Below are 13,778 nucleotides of genomic sequence, written 5' to 3'. Positions count from 1 at the left end.
TACCATGGTGGTGGTGTTTTTTGTAGATCAGTTGGTTTATTTTGTGACAACAGGTTTTAATTAATGACACACATAGCACTTTCTGCAGGTAAAACATATTTTCAGTCTGGTATCTAAACTTAATAAACAGTTTCTCCAAGTACTCAAAGGAAAAGGTTTAACATAAACCTCTCTTGTTTAGAGAGCCAGTGTGGTGTAGTGGTTAAGGTGTTGGACTATGACCTGGGAAACCAGGGTTTGAATCCCCACACAGCCATGAAGCTGACTGGGTGACCTTGGGCCAGTCACTGCCTCTCAGCCTCAGAGGAAGGCAATGGTAAACCCCCTCTGAATACTGCTTACCATGAAAACCCTATTCAAAGGGTCGCCCATAAGTTGGAATCGACTTGAAGGCAGTCCATTTCCATTTCCTCTTGTTTGAACTGCTAAGAACACAGGGTTTAATACTGAAGATACTTGATGTTCCTTTCTTTCAAGTTGTCCCGCCTCTACATCGTGTTTCCATTTTTAATCCAAAGCTATTTTTCAGTGACTTTAACTACAGGCTGCAAATCTTTAGTATAGTCATGTACCTTTTGTGGTCTGCAGAATTAAATAATATGGAAAATCAAATAGTGGAGTTGTGGAAATATTAAATGCAGCAGGGATGGAAAGATCTGTCGATTTCAGTTCTCTTGGTTTCTCATTTTCCCAATCTTATAATTCAGTTCTCATCTTTGTGGCAAGTTGTGATTTTTTAAAAAAAAATCCTCATGAAAATTTTCCAGCATTTTAGTGCAAATTTCTCCTAATAAACACATTTTTGTAGGCAGTTTTGAGTAATGTACATATTTTTGCAATCTAATGCATTTTTGCATGTTACTTTCACTAATCATTTTTATGCACACTTTCTCCTAACATACGCATTTTTGTAACCATTGGTTTAGGGAACTGCATTGCAAAGTTCAGTTAAGTGTGAATTTTGAAGGATGGCTGTGTTTTGGTTCTCATATTGTTTCAGACTGCATGTACCACTGAGCCAGGCGTATTTTACCAGCCCAGTTCTGGATCAGAATAAAGTAAATCAGGGTGACCCCTGCCTGAAATCTTCCTTTCTCTCAGAGCTGAATACAGAGGCTTGAAACTCCCTCTTCCTCTCCCTTCCCACTGAATATCTGGTAAAGCGTTCTAGACCTTGGGAATGTTGTGCCCCAGGTTGGGAGGGGAGGCTTCAAAGTGTCAGATTCTGACACTGAGGACTGTGAAGATGAGCTGGGAGAGGGAACAAACAGCTGGAAAAGTCCACAGAGCACACAAATCCCAGGAACTGACACTTCGACTCTCCCTGGTTCTGAAACCCACCCACCCCTGCTGAAGTGCAACCAGGACTGTCAGAGAATGTCCCTTTGGAGTCTGTTCTGTCAGACCACCTCCCCCACCCATGCCCACAGTGGAGGTGCTGCCTGCTTCACCTGTTTCCCAGCCTGGTGCCCCACAATCTGCCATGGTCGAGACATCTGACTGCCCAGCACTCTCAGAGGGGGAAGCGGAGAACCAGCCTCATTCAACCCACGCGCCTGGAGGCAGAAGCTGGAGATTCAACAGACATTAAGGAGGAGCCAACGGCTTTGCATGAAAGCCAAGCCTTAAGGGGGCACGGGGGGGGGGATTCGTTGCTGAGTCAAGGTCGTAGCGCTGCAGAGTCATGCTTAGAGTTAGTCAGGGAAATGTTCTTAGAAAGCATAATTAGGTTAATGAGGTGCACTGCTTTTGATGTAACTACCTTTAATAAAAAGAGAAAAACAGCTGCGTCTGAGTCTGGATCTCTCGACTTAAGGCAGGACAGAGTTGTAGTTCTTCTCCCTCTCTTAGACTACAACGCCCAACTTCCCAAGGTCTAGAGCAGTTTACCGGTTATCCAGGAGGAAAGAAAAGGAAGCCTCTGCCTTGAGTATATTGTTTTTGAAAATTTAAATTTGATAGATTCTGCTTGAAATGCAAACTGAATTGAACTTCTTGCCCATCCTTAAAATACGGTGCAATAAATTTTGAAATCCAGAAGCAGCCAGCACGGTGGAATAGTGCCATGCCACTGCCCTTCTCACAATGGCATCACTGCCACTTACCAGGATAGCTATGCAGGCACATTGGCAATAGAGTCAGGTCAGAAGCATCCCAAACCCTGAGATTTGGGGGGCAGGCCCAAGTGATGTCATGGGGCAGGTCCAAGTGACATCATGGGGCGGGCCTGAGTGATATCAAGCATGATACACTAAGCATCAACCACAGTTGCTTGGCGCATGCAATTCATAGAAAAACATTTCTCTGATCGGAAATTAACATAGAAATCTTAGCTAAAAGATGGAGGCTGGGTAGGGAACATTTGATCTAGCCAACTTGCTTCTGGCAAAAAGGGTTTTAAGTGCCCTCAGGCCAGGCCAGTCACCAGAAGGCCATTGTAGGGAGAAAGGAGCCTAGTGTTGTGGAGATGTTAGATGGGAGCACTCAGGTGTAAAGATAGATGCCCCCAAAGGCTACAATTCTAAACACACTTACTACAGCCCCATAGAACTCAATAGGACTTACTTCTGAGTAGATATGGTTTGGATTGTGTTGTTGGTAAAGTTTGACTAGGGATCCTCTACAAAGATATCTCCCCTGTGGGCTGCTATAAACTCACTTCGTCAGCCAGCCCAATTCCAGTGAATAAAATTGAGAGAGAGAAAGCACACATGATTTGGTCTGCCTTCCTAGGCAGCAGCTTGGGAACAACAATTGCAGCCATGCTGCCCAGTATGTGGATTCTCTTTTACCTCTATTGGGCAAGAAACAAACAACAAGGTGCATCATCGGCGGGTTTAAGAAGATTGAACAGGGCATGGGACCACTGTTGTTTCTATGGATGACAGGGAGTGAGGATAAAAGTAAATGAAATGCAAACAGAAAAAGAAAAGGGATTTCTTAAAAATACCATACCAACCACAACAAGATTCCTATGAGTAAAACAGAAAACTAAATATCCCACAACCAGTCAGGATTCCTAACCAAAAACGAAAACTAAAAAAATCTTGGCAGCCAGTCAGCCAAGCTCACAGAAATCCCCATGCAGCACAAGCTGACCCAGAGGTTGCAGTTCAAGTTCAAGGTGTGCTTTCTATGCTACAGGTGCCACATAGTACTTCTTCTGCTCTTGTAAGAAACCAATCGTTTAGTGTGGAAGCACCTACACTTTGGAACTCCCTGCCTATTGACATTAGCAGGTGTCTTCATTGTACTCATTTTGGCACCTTCTAAACATATTTGTGTTTAGGCAAGCCTACCCAGGCATATAGAAGCTATTATTTTTAATCTATTTTTAACTCATTGTTGGTTTTATTATTTTGAATGTTTAAATACCTGTCTTTAACTGTTTTGCCAATAATTTTATTGTTTTAATTCCTGCTATAAACCACTTTGAGGGTTTTTTTTTTACAATAAAGCAGTATATAAATGTAAATAATATTAATAAATACATTTTTGAGTCACTGTGGCCCGTGGGTCTCTTTCCTCTTTTGTACCAAGTCAGGCCATTTGGTACCATCTAGCTCAGTACTGATGACATGGACTAGCATTGGCTCTCCAGGATTCCAGACAATAGTCTCTTCCAGAGATTGAATTTTGGACCTTTGCATGCAAAGCATGTGCCCTACCACTGGGCTACAGCCTTTTTAAAAAATGTATCTTTTAAAATTATTCTTTTCAATTCACTAATGAATGCACAGCATACTGGGGCAGATCCACATCATGCATTTAAAGCACATTCAACATACATTTGAAGCACATGAATCCCACCACAGAATCCTGGGAACTATAGTTTGTTAAGGGTGGTGGGAACTATAACTGTGAGGGGGAAACTTCCCAGGATTCTGTGAGGGAAGTCATGCGCTTTAAATGTGAGTTGGATGTGCTTTAAATGTATTATGTGGATATCCATTACTTCGTAAACTTTGCCTATGTCTAAGTCATTTTAATTACATTTTAAATGGAAATAAGCTATACAGTTTACTTGGTGACCATGGGCTATGCACCATATCTCAGCCTATCCTGCCCCTCAGGGTGAAAAGAACAGAGGGGGACCATGACCACCACAAGGAAGAAGGGCACACTTAAAATGTAGAGAAAATAATCATTTGTAAATAATAATTTACAACCATAGTGTGAAATCAGATACATATCAAGACATATGAAGAAATATTTATATACGCATGAATGTCAAAGATGTTTATTATTTACACAACCTGTAAAGATATTTATAGTGCAATCCTATACATGTTTACTCAGAATCAAGTCCCAATGTATTCAATGGGGCTTACTCAGACAGGGAAGCATGGACGGGACTGCAATTCAATGATAAAGAACTTTACTCACCCAATCCAAAATTCAGAATCATGCCACTTTAAGCTGTTTTGCAACTGTTTTATATTTGTTTTACAGGTATTGGATTTTAAATGACTTTATTTCTTGTGAGCTGCCTTGGTTTCCAACTCTACCTCACAGGGTTGTTGGACACGTTCCATATACTCACATACTGGAGATGTAAGAATACATACACCCCATATAATTTATTGTCAAAACCAGTTGGCCTTTGCAGAAGAGAGTGTGGGCTAGAAGACTCAACTCAAAATTATTGTAAGGTGACATTGGTTTTATGTTGGGAAATGTTTGTAAGAAACAAAAAATTAAAACACGTTGCTTGCATAAGTATTCAACCCCCACACGTTAATATTTGGTAGAGCCATCTTTCGCTGCAGTCTTTTGGGGTAGGTATGTACCAGCTTTGCACAGTGTCAGAATGATTTTGGGCCTTTCTTCTTGGCATATTTGTTCCAGGTCTTTCATGTTGGTTGGACATTGTTTGTGCACCGCAATTTTCAAATAGCGCCATAGATTCTCAATGGGATTGAGATCAGGACTTTGGGCAACTGTAGGACATTCACCTTTTTGTTCTTGAGCCACTCCAACGTTGCTTTGGCCTTGTGCTTGGGATCATTGTCCTGCTGAAAAGTGAATTTCCTCCCAAGCTTCAATTTTTGAGTGGACTTAAACAGATTCTCTTGCAGTATTTCCCCTTATTTTGCTCCATCCATTCTTCCTTCAGTGCACAGTGCACAGATGCACAGCATGATGCTGCCACCACCATACTTCACAGTATGGATGGTGTGTCCTGAGGCATGGGCAGTGTTAGGTTTGCACCACACATAGTGCTTTCAGTTTTGGCCAAAAAGCTCTATCTTGGTCTCATCTGGCCACAAAACCTTTTCCCACATTGCAGCTGGGACACTCTCATGCTTTCAGCAAATTCCAGATGTGCTTTCATATGGCACTTTTTGAGTAACGACTTCTTTCTCGCCACCCTCCCATACAGGCCAGTGCTATGCAAAGCTCTTGATATGATTGACTGGTGCACCATTACTCCACTCCCACCCACTGAACTCTGTAGCTCCTTCAAAGTGATTGTTGGCCTCTCTGTGGCTTCTCTCACAAGTCTCCTTGTCGGAGTGCTGAGTTTTGAGGGACAGCCTTTTCTTCGTAGTGCCTGGGTGGTGTGATGCAGCTTCCACTTCCTGATTATTGATCCAGCTGTGCTGACTGGGATATCCAAACACTTGGATATTATTTTGTATCCTTTTCCTAATCCATTTGTATTACATTATCTCTCACTTCAGTAGAATGCTGTTTGGTCTTCATTTTCCTTCAGATCCACAGTCTGACCAATGTCCTTCAACCGTGGGATTTTTATCCTGACAATGTGACAGCAACTTTAATGATTCACAGGTGGAGGCCAATGGTAAGGTAATTGTGTCCTCGACAGGGCAATTTCTTTCATCTGTGTAAACTGGGAGCTTTCACAGCTCAGGGTTTGAATAATTATGTAAGCAACTTGTTTCATTTTTTTATGTTTCTTACAAACATTTCCCAGCATAAAACCAATGTCACCTTACAATAATTAATTTTGAGTTTCAGTGTTTCAAAATAAAATATCATACAGAACGAGGAGTCACACAGGAGTCACTTTTGGAAAAAATGGGTTCCATAAAGCATCAGTAATGTTTGAGGGGCTCTTGGTAATTCCAGGGTACAAAGTGAACTGCAGTCTAAAGGTTGGCCTGACAAGGAAAACTAATCCAGGAAAACTTCCAAAATCCACAGTTGGGCAATACTTTTATTAGGGCCAAGCAAAATTTCACAATAGTGGCAAGGTTTTGAATTCTCCAAGATGGGGGGTGGAATCAAGTTTTTTTGTGTGTGTAACATCAAAAGCACTGAAACCAGGTTTGATCCTCTATACCTGCTGTGTAGCCTTGCCCTGAATTGTGTAAAAGACATAGAGGGGAAAGTAAAAACAAAAACAAAACAGAAACCACAGCTGTAAAAAATGGTACAAAAAATGGTACAAAAAACATTTTGAAAAGTTTGTACTCTGTATTTAACCTTCCACAGCACAGTATTTGGATTGGTAAAGAAACATTTAGGAAGACTCAGCTTGTTTCTGCAGCATTCAAGTTTCAGATTAGTCAGCAAAGGGTGTTGTTTTTGTTTTGCTTTAACTGAAGGCCCCAGATTTCTGTTTCTAAAATGAATTGATAAGGACTCGGATGATGTACTGCTGTACTCAAATGAGTCCAATACTTCTAGGTCATATTTGGTTATATGGAGAAAACAATAAATTATTTCACTGCCTGATGATGGTAATACCACTCTTCCAATGTAACATTCTTTATCTACCTTTCACTACTATTTTTAAAAAATAATATCGTCTGTATTTCCTACCACATTGACTCATGCCATCTCGAACACAGAACATAGTTAAGCAGGAGAAATGAAAAGGCTAGACCAGGCTTACCAACCTTGTTTCTGAACAATTACAAATATTCTGCAATTGCACAGCTTCTTGCTAGTGACTGCACACTAGATGCCTGGACCATCAATGGAAGTGAGCCATTTGAAAGTTACATCTTGAACAATGAAAGGTTGCTAATCTCTCTTTTCAGAGTAAAACCATTAATAGGTTTCAGATACTAAACACTGTGAGCAGAAACGAACAACGAAAAATGAAATAAGTTGTCAATGGATTTCTCTTTAGGTTGAATTAGGTGGTTTTTTATAGTTACATTTCCAAATATTACATGTTTTTATACCACTCTCCCTCTAAGGAGCTAAGGGTGGTGATTTCTGTCCCTGCCCCAATTTTAGGCTGGAATTATGACTGGCCCAATGTCATCCCATGAGCTTCATCGCTGCTGAATGGGGATTTTGAGTCTAGGTCTATGCTAGGACTATGCTAATGTTTGCTATGCTTAATCACTATTATGGGCCAAAGATACAAATGTAAATGTAAATTAATTTTCCCCCAATTTATCTCCCAAATACAGCACACCTTTCAGCACATTTACCCCAGTGTAACAAAGGCAATATACATGCAAATACAGCTCCACTGGGCACAAACCAAGCAGAATGGATGCAGGTGGATTGTACCTTTTTTGGTATATATTTATCATTAATAGCTTTTTAACAAGTTTTAGATATGAATGGGCGGAGAAATACTATGGGGGCAGGGGAGGGAGAATCTGGTGGAGATCCATAGCCCGACCAGGCTCACCTCTGTCTTTTTTTGGGGGGGGGGATATGGGATGGAAAACCTGTACAGAATGTGATATACATAATTGGGTCAAATAGAAAGGAAACTTGGTTCATGCTATGCATTGGAGAGAGACCAGGGCTATGTAGCAAAATTTTGTGTGGCTCAGCTTTAATTTAAAATACTGGGTTTGGAGTTATGAAAGAGAAGTTCCCAGTAGACTACTTAACTAATTTTCTAGAAGTTAAAACTTGGAGCTATTTTGTTTTTCCACTGGTAAGAGTTGGTTGTTGTTGCTGTTTCCAGTGACTGCTGGATGTTTGTTTAACCAGGCCATCTCCTTCTCTTCCTCAAACACCCTTTATCTGAATAGTAATGACATTCTCTTAAACCCAGAATAATACCATAGCAGCATCTCACTGATACTTGCCAAAATGGTTACTTGTAGTTAAAATGCGTGAAACTGACAGCTGCTGAAGACCTAAGTTCCAAAATTATTATGGTAATAAATGGATGGGTCACCACCATACTAAATAAATTTGGACCTGTGGGCTGCCATACATAAAACGTTGGGGATCGTTGAGTTGGAAAGTCCAATTCCCTGTTCGGTACAGGAATCCAAATTAAAGCATAAAGTCGAGGCTCAGCTCTTGAGCAAAATCTGAACGTCAAGCCTGAGCCTTGGGTTGTTACACAAGAGATCTTCTGCACATGTGAAAAGTGGCCAGTCTCAATACTACAGGCTATGCAGTTTCAGTCATGTTTTAATGTCCAACATTAACCATTACTTTGCCTTTTCTGTTTTAAAATAGGCCGTAAATACCTTTTCAGGACGCCTTACAACATAAGACATAAATATAACACAAGATGAAAAACTATCACCTCACACCCAAAAGCCAATTAAAAAAAATACTGAGGGCGTAACGAAATGTGTTGCTATGTAAAAAGTGAACAAGGGGAATGAATGTAAGGTTTCATCGATATATATATATATATATATATACATATATATTACGATAAAGACGGAAAGGACGAAACACACAGACATTCCTTTGGCCCCTTGAGACTCGCCAGGGGAGCCGCGGCGGTGCTCGCTTTTCCCCGCCCCTTTACTTCCGGGGCACTTAGCCCGGCCCTCATGCCTGGGCTGGGGTGGGCGAGGTAGGTAGGCCGGGCCGGTGGAGAAGTGCTCTTCCTCTCTCTGGGATCCTGCTCCTCCCCCCCTCCGGGCCTGGGCTTTGCTGAGGTACGGGCACGGGGAGAAGCCTTGAGGTGGGCAGAGGTTGCCACCAGAAATAGGTTCTGATAGAAGCTGCAGTTACTGGAGACACTCACACAGAGAGACGACCAGAGAAGAAGACCGAAGCGGCGGCAAGGTGGTAAGTGTTTCGGGACGCCGCCCCCTTCCCGGGCCTGCAGCGCTAACACACTCGGTGCGGAAGAGGATTGAGCTGCGTGAGGGTGAAATGGTTGAGGTGGGACTCCCTCTGAGGGACGGTGGTCTCGCCAGGGGTCTACTAGAGGGAGCGGGTACTGTACCCCTCCCCTTTTCTGGATTTTGAGGTGAGTGCCACTCCCGTTTAGCCATCCTGTACCAAGAACTAAATTGAATCGAAATCTCTTCTGCCGTACTTCGCTCTATCGCCTATTACTGTGTCACAGATTAGGCACCCCGTTTAATCATGCATAATTTCGTGAATTATAATTCAGGATGGGTGTATCCTTCTTTGCCCCCCCCGTCACCTATTTGGTACATGCCTAGGTACGTGAACAGTTTTGTGAACCAGGGTATTGTTTATTCTGGATTTGGTGTGTATGCTTTCTGCTGTGGCATTAGATAAAATGCTGATAAAAGTTAATTAGTCTGAAATAAAAATCTCATGTAGATGCCCATGTTGTATGAGCAATAGTTTGCAAACTGTAAGGAAAGCTGAAAACAACAAAATTCATAATTGCTGTCCCATGATACAACACTCATAATCACTATTTATTTATTTATTTATTTATATATATATTATACTTGTATATCGCCCCATAACCGAAGCTCTCTGGGCGGTTTACAGTAACTAAAAACATTAAAACAAATACAATTTAAAACAGATCTTATAAAAACAATTTAAAACACAATTTAAAAAATTTAAAACAGTATAAAACACATGCTAAAATGCCTGGGAGAAGAGGAAAGTCTTGACCTGGCACCGTAAGGATAACAGTGTTGGCACCAGGCGCACCTTGTCATATGGATCATTCCATAATTTGGGGGCCACCACTGAGACGGCCCTCTCCCTTGTTGCCACCCTCCGAGAGTAGGCACCTGGAGGAGGCCCTTTGATCTTGAACGTAGTGTACGGGTGGGTTTGTATCAGGAGAGGCGTTCCAGCAGGTATTGTGGTCCCAAGCCGTGTAAGACTTTATAGGTCAAAACCAGCACCTTGAATCGAGCTCGGAAACATACAGGCAGCCAGTGCAAGCAGGCCAGAATCGGTTTTATATGTTTGGACCGTCTGGTCCCTGTTACCAATCTGGCCGCTGCATTTTGCACAAGCTGCAGTTTCCGAACCGTCTTCAAAGGCAGCCCCACATAGAGTGCATTGCGGTAATCTAACTTGGAGGTTACCAGAGCATGGACAACTGAAGCCAGGTTATCCCTGTCCAGATAGGGACATAGTTGGACCACCAACCGAAGTTGGTAGAAGGCACTCCGTGCCATCGAGGTTACCTGAGCCTCAAGTGACAGAGATGATTCTAGGAGAACCCCCAAGCTACCAACCTGCTCCTTCAGGGGGAGTGCAACCGCATCCAGGACAGGTTGGACATCCACCATCTGGTCAGAAGAACCTCCCACTAACAGCATCTCAGTCTTGTCTGGATTGAGCCTCAGTTTATTAGCCCTCATCCAGTCCATTGTTGCAGCCAGGCACTGGTTCAGCACATTGACAGCCTCACCTGAAGAGGATGAAAAGGAGAAATAGAGCTGCGTGTCATACTGATGCATACTGATGGCAGAGCACTCCAAAGCTCCGGATGACCGCACCCAATGGTTTCATGTAGATGTTGAACAGCATGGGGGACAGAACTGACCCCTGCGGAACCCCATACTGGAGAGTCCAGGGTGCCGAGTAATTTTCCCCAAGCACCACCTTCTGGAGGCGACCTGCCAAGTAGGAGCGAAACCACTGCAATGCAGTACCTCCCACTCCCAACTCAGCTAGTTTCCCCAGAAGGATACCATGGTCGATGGTATCGAAAGCCGCTGAGAGATGAAGGAGAATCAACAGAGTCACACTCCCCCTGTTTCTCTCCTGACAAAATGGAATAGATTCTTTCCTTCGCATGTAAACATGTAAGGATCTTTAAACATCCTGATTTTAAAAAGAGGGGTTCATATTTGCTACCATAGGGCTGTAAAAAGAACAGCTTATTAGCCTGGTTTCTAAAAAATGGATAGTGGCGCCTAGGTGATGTGAAATATACATACAAATGGACAGGACTAGCTTTGTTGTGAAAGAAATCAGGTGATTTGAGTGTCAGCTTGCTTTTCTGCACTTCTGGTGCAACTCTCAAAGGAGAAACTTGTTTAACTGTTAAGTGGTGAGGTGTGTAAGTTTGTATTTCTTTTTGGAGCTAATTCATTTTTCTGTGGGCTGGAAAACCACTTTGGATGGAAGCTTGAAGCAGATTTACAACAGTGGCCAACCAGATGTCTTTGGGAAGCTTACAAACATGCATGAAGGTAACTGCCATCTCCCACTGATGCTTTCCAGAAAATGGTAATTGGGAGAAGTGGTAAAACTAGTTACATGTGTTGAGAAATTAATAACGGAGCCCTCTTAATAAACCTCTACTCTTTGCTTCTCTTGAGTACCTGTTGCTAGGGAGCAATGATGGGGGTGGGGTTGCCTTGCTTTTGGGGTATCCAGAGGCATCTCACTGCCCACTATGGGAACAAGATACTGGGCTAGATCGATCTTTAAGAGCTCCTCAGGATCAGACCAAATACTTCCTTAAAAAGATTCTTATAGATTCTAAAGTTATGCTTTCTTTTCCTTTCAGTAAATTTGTTGAGTGTTATTTTTCATGGTATCACTCAGCAAAGTGTAAAGCTTTTTAGCCTGAATGTAGAGCTGTGAAACTTTGGCAAATTAATTTACTTCAAATCTGAGACTTGCTCAACAGAGTCTCATGTGAAATCACCCCTCTCTCTTACTTAGGTTGTTGCAAATTCATTTTTGTTCAGTTGCCTTACGGTGGTTGTGCACATCTGCTCAGAGGCACATGTTACCAAATTCTTCCAAGCTGGTCAGAAGGAGGCACCGTGCAGGAGTCAGAGGTTGCGAGTGAAAACCTTTCCTATATAAGCCCCCATCCCCCCACAAGTGAGAAATGCTACTTTTCCCATTGTAGAAGGTTTTGTACCCAGGGGAAGAAAAGAAGTGGGAACCTTCCTGTCTTAGACACATTGTTATTGATGCAGACAAAAATAGATTTATTTGTATTATCTGAGTAAGAGAAGGGCACACAAATCAACCCTGGCTGTTGAATATTGCAGTATCAGAATGTGTGACCTAATCCTAGAATGGTTGTAAGGGTTATTCACCCAAGAGCCCACAACATTGACTAACAGCACAATCTTAGCTATGTCTACTCAGAAGTAAGTCCTACTGAATTCGGTGGGGTTTTCTCCCATGTAAGTGGGGTTAGGATGGCAGCCTAAGCTAAGTTTTATTCTAATCACAGCTTCATAAGCTCATACATCATCAGGGATCCTATGGAGCTGGGATTCCAAGAGCACCTTCCCTAATGGCAGCTGGAAAAAGAAGGAACCTATGAGTCAGTCCATGGATTTGTATTTTGAGTGAACCAACTGAAGCAGTAATAAGCTGGAAGAAGGTACATGCTCCAGTCAGAAATCAGCATTGCTGTTGAGGCAAAAGCTGACCTTCCTTAACCCAACATAAAGAGGGATGGGTAGCATGGAAAGCAACAAGAGGCCTTACAATGTCAGGTAGGGGGTTCTAAACTTCTAGACATTGCATTGTCCAGGTAGAAGAAATTAGAAATGTTTTGGATTTCTCAGGGAGATGGATTGTACTACTAAAATCACAAATTGGTTGATAATCTTTGTGCTTTCCAGACTGATTAGAACTTACTGTTCTATGTTAATTCCTGTTGTGGTTGGACTTGGTCATGAGTTCTTCAGATTTATAAAGTTGAAAATTCTCTAGGATGGTTATTGTTTATGTTTTATTGAGATTAAGGATACAGCAGAGTTATTTGATAAGCCCTTTTGAACTCTGGAGCATTGCAATAGGATGGGATGAAGGACAGAATTTACATTTTTAAAATAGTTATATGCAACAGGTAGGGACTTCTGAAACCAAGATCATTGGGGGGGGAGGTACAGCACTTTAGTTCTCATTCCTGTATAATGAATCCTGTAACCTTCCTCATTTTAGAGATTTGCCCTTTCTACCAAACAGTTTTAAATATCTTTTCATCTGGCAAAGTCTGATGGCATTCAGGCTATTAGTTACATAGATGTTTCAGCAACAGACTACAATACAAGAAAGCAATTGTCAGTCTGAATGTATCCTCTGTTGAAAACTGGTCAGAAGCCAGTGACCATGACAAGAAAGCCAAAAAGGTTGTGTCTTTACATACTTTTCTGTGTAAGGACATTTCCTCAAAAAAGAGAATGCTAATTTTCTTATACATTATTACTCATAATTTCCCCCTGGCAGTTGTGCTGTGGGGTGCTGCAGGGTACCATCTTGTCCCCCATGCTGTTTAACATCTATATGAAGCCTTTGGGAACGGTCATCAGGAGCTTTGGGCCGAGGTGTCAGCAGTATGCTGATGATACCCAGCTCTGTTTCTCTGTAACATCTGAATCGGGAGAGGCCGTGCAAACCCTGGACCGCTGCCTGGACTTGGTGGTGGGCTGGATGAGGGTCAATAAACTGAGTCTGAATCCTAGCAAGTTGGAGGCACTGTGGGTTGGTGGTTCCTGAGTTCAGATAATCAGTCAGTTGCCCGCTTTGAATGGGGTTGTACTCCCTATGAAAGAGCAGGTCCGTAGTCTGGGGCTGCTCCTGGATCCATCTTTGTCGCCAGAGGCCCAGGTGACCTCCGTGGCTAGGAGTGCCTATTACCAGATTTGGCTGGTAAGACAGCTTCGGCC

At 42.4% G+C, this 13,778-nt stretch overlaps 1 protein-coding gene across 2 annotated transcripts in view; it reads left to right on the top strand.

The window, feature by feature from the left end:
- Positions 1 to 8,679: 8,679 nt before the first annotated feature.
- BCLAF3 (BCLAF1 and THRAP3 family member 3) overlaps positions 8,680 to 13,778 on the top strand; it is a 65,619-nt gene continuing 60,520 nt past the window's right edge. Inside the window, exon 1 of one of the 2 annotated variants that reach the window (XM_061627268.1) lies at positions 8,680 to 8,976. The gene's annotated coding sequence lies outside the window, so the exon portion shown is untranslated. Of the gene's footprint in view, positions 8,977 to 9,010; positions 9,161 to 13,778 lie in introns of those variants that run through there. The other variant, XM_061627269.1, reaches the window with a different exon arrangement.

Source organism: Rhineura floridana, chromosome 5 (assembly GCF_030035675.1).
Source record: "Rhineura floridana isolate rRhiFlo1 chromosome 5, rRhiFlo1.hap2, whole genome shotgun sequence".
NCBI lineage: Eukaryota > Metazoa > Chordata > Lepidosauria > Squamata > Rhineuridae > Rhineura > Rhineura floridana.
This window is presented reverse-complemented; position numbering and strand designations above follow the sequence as displayed.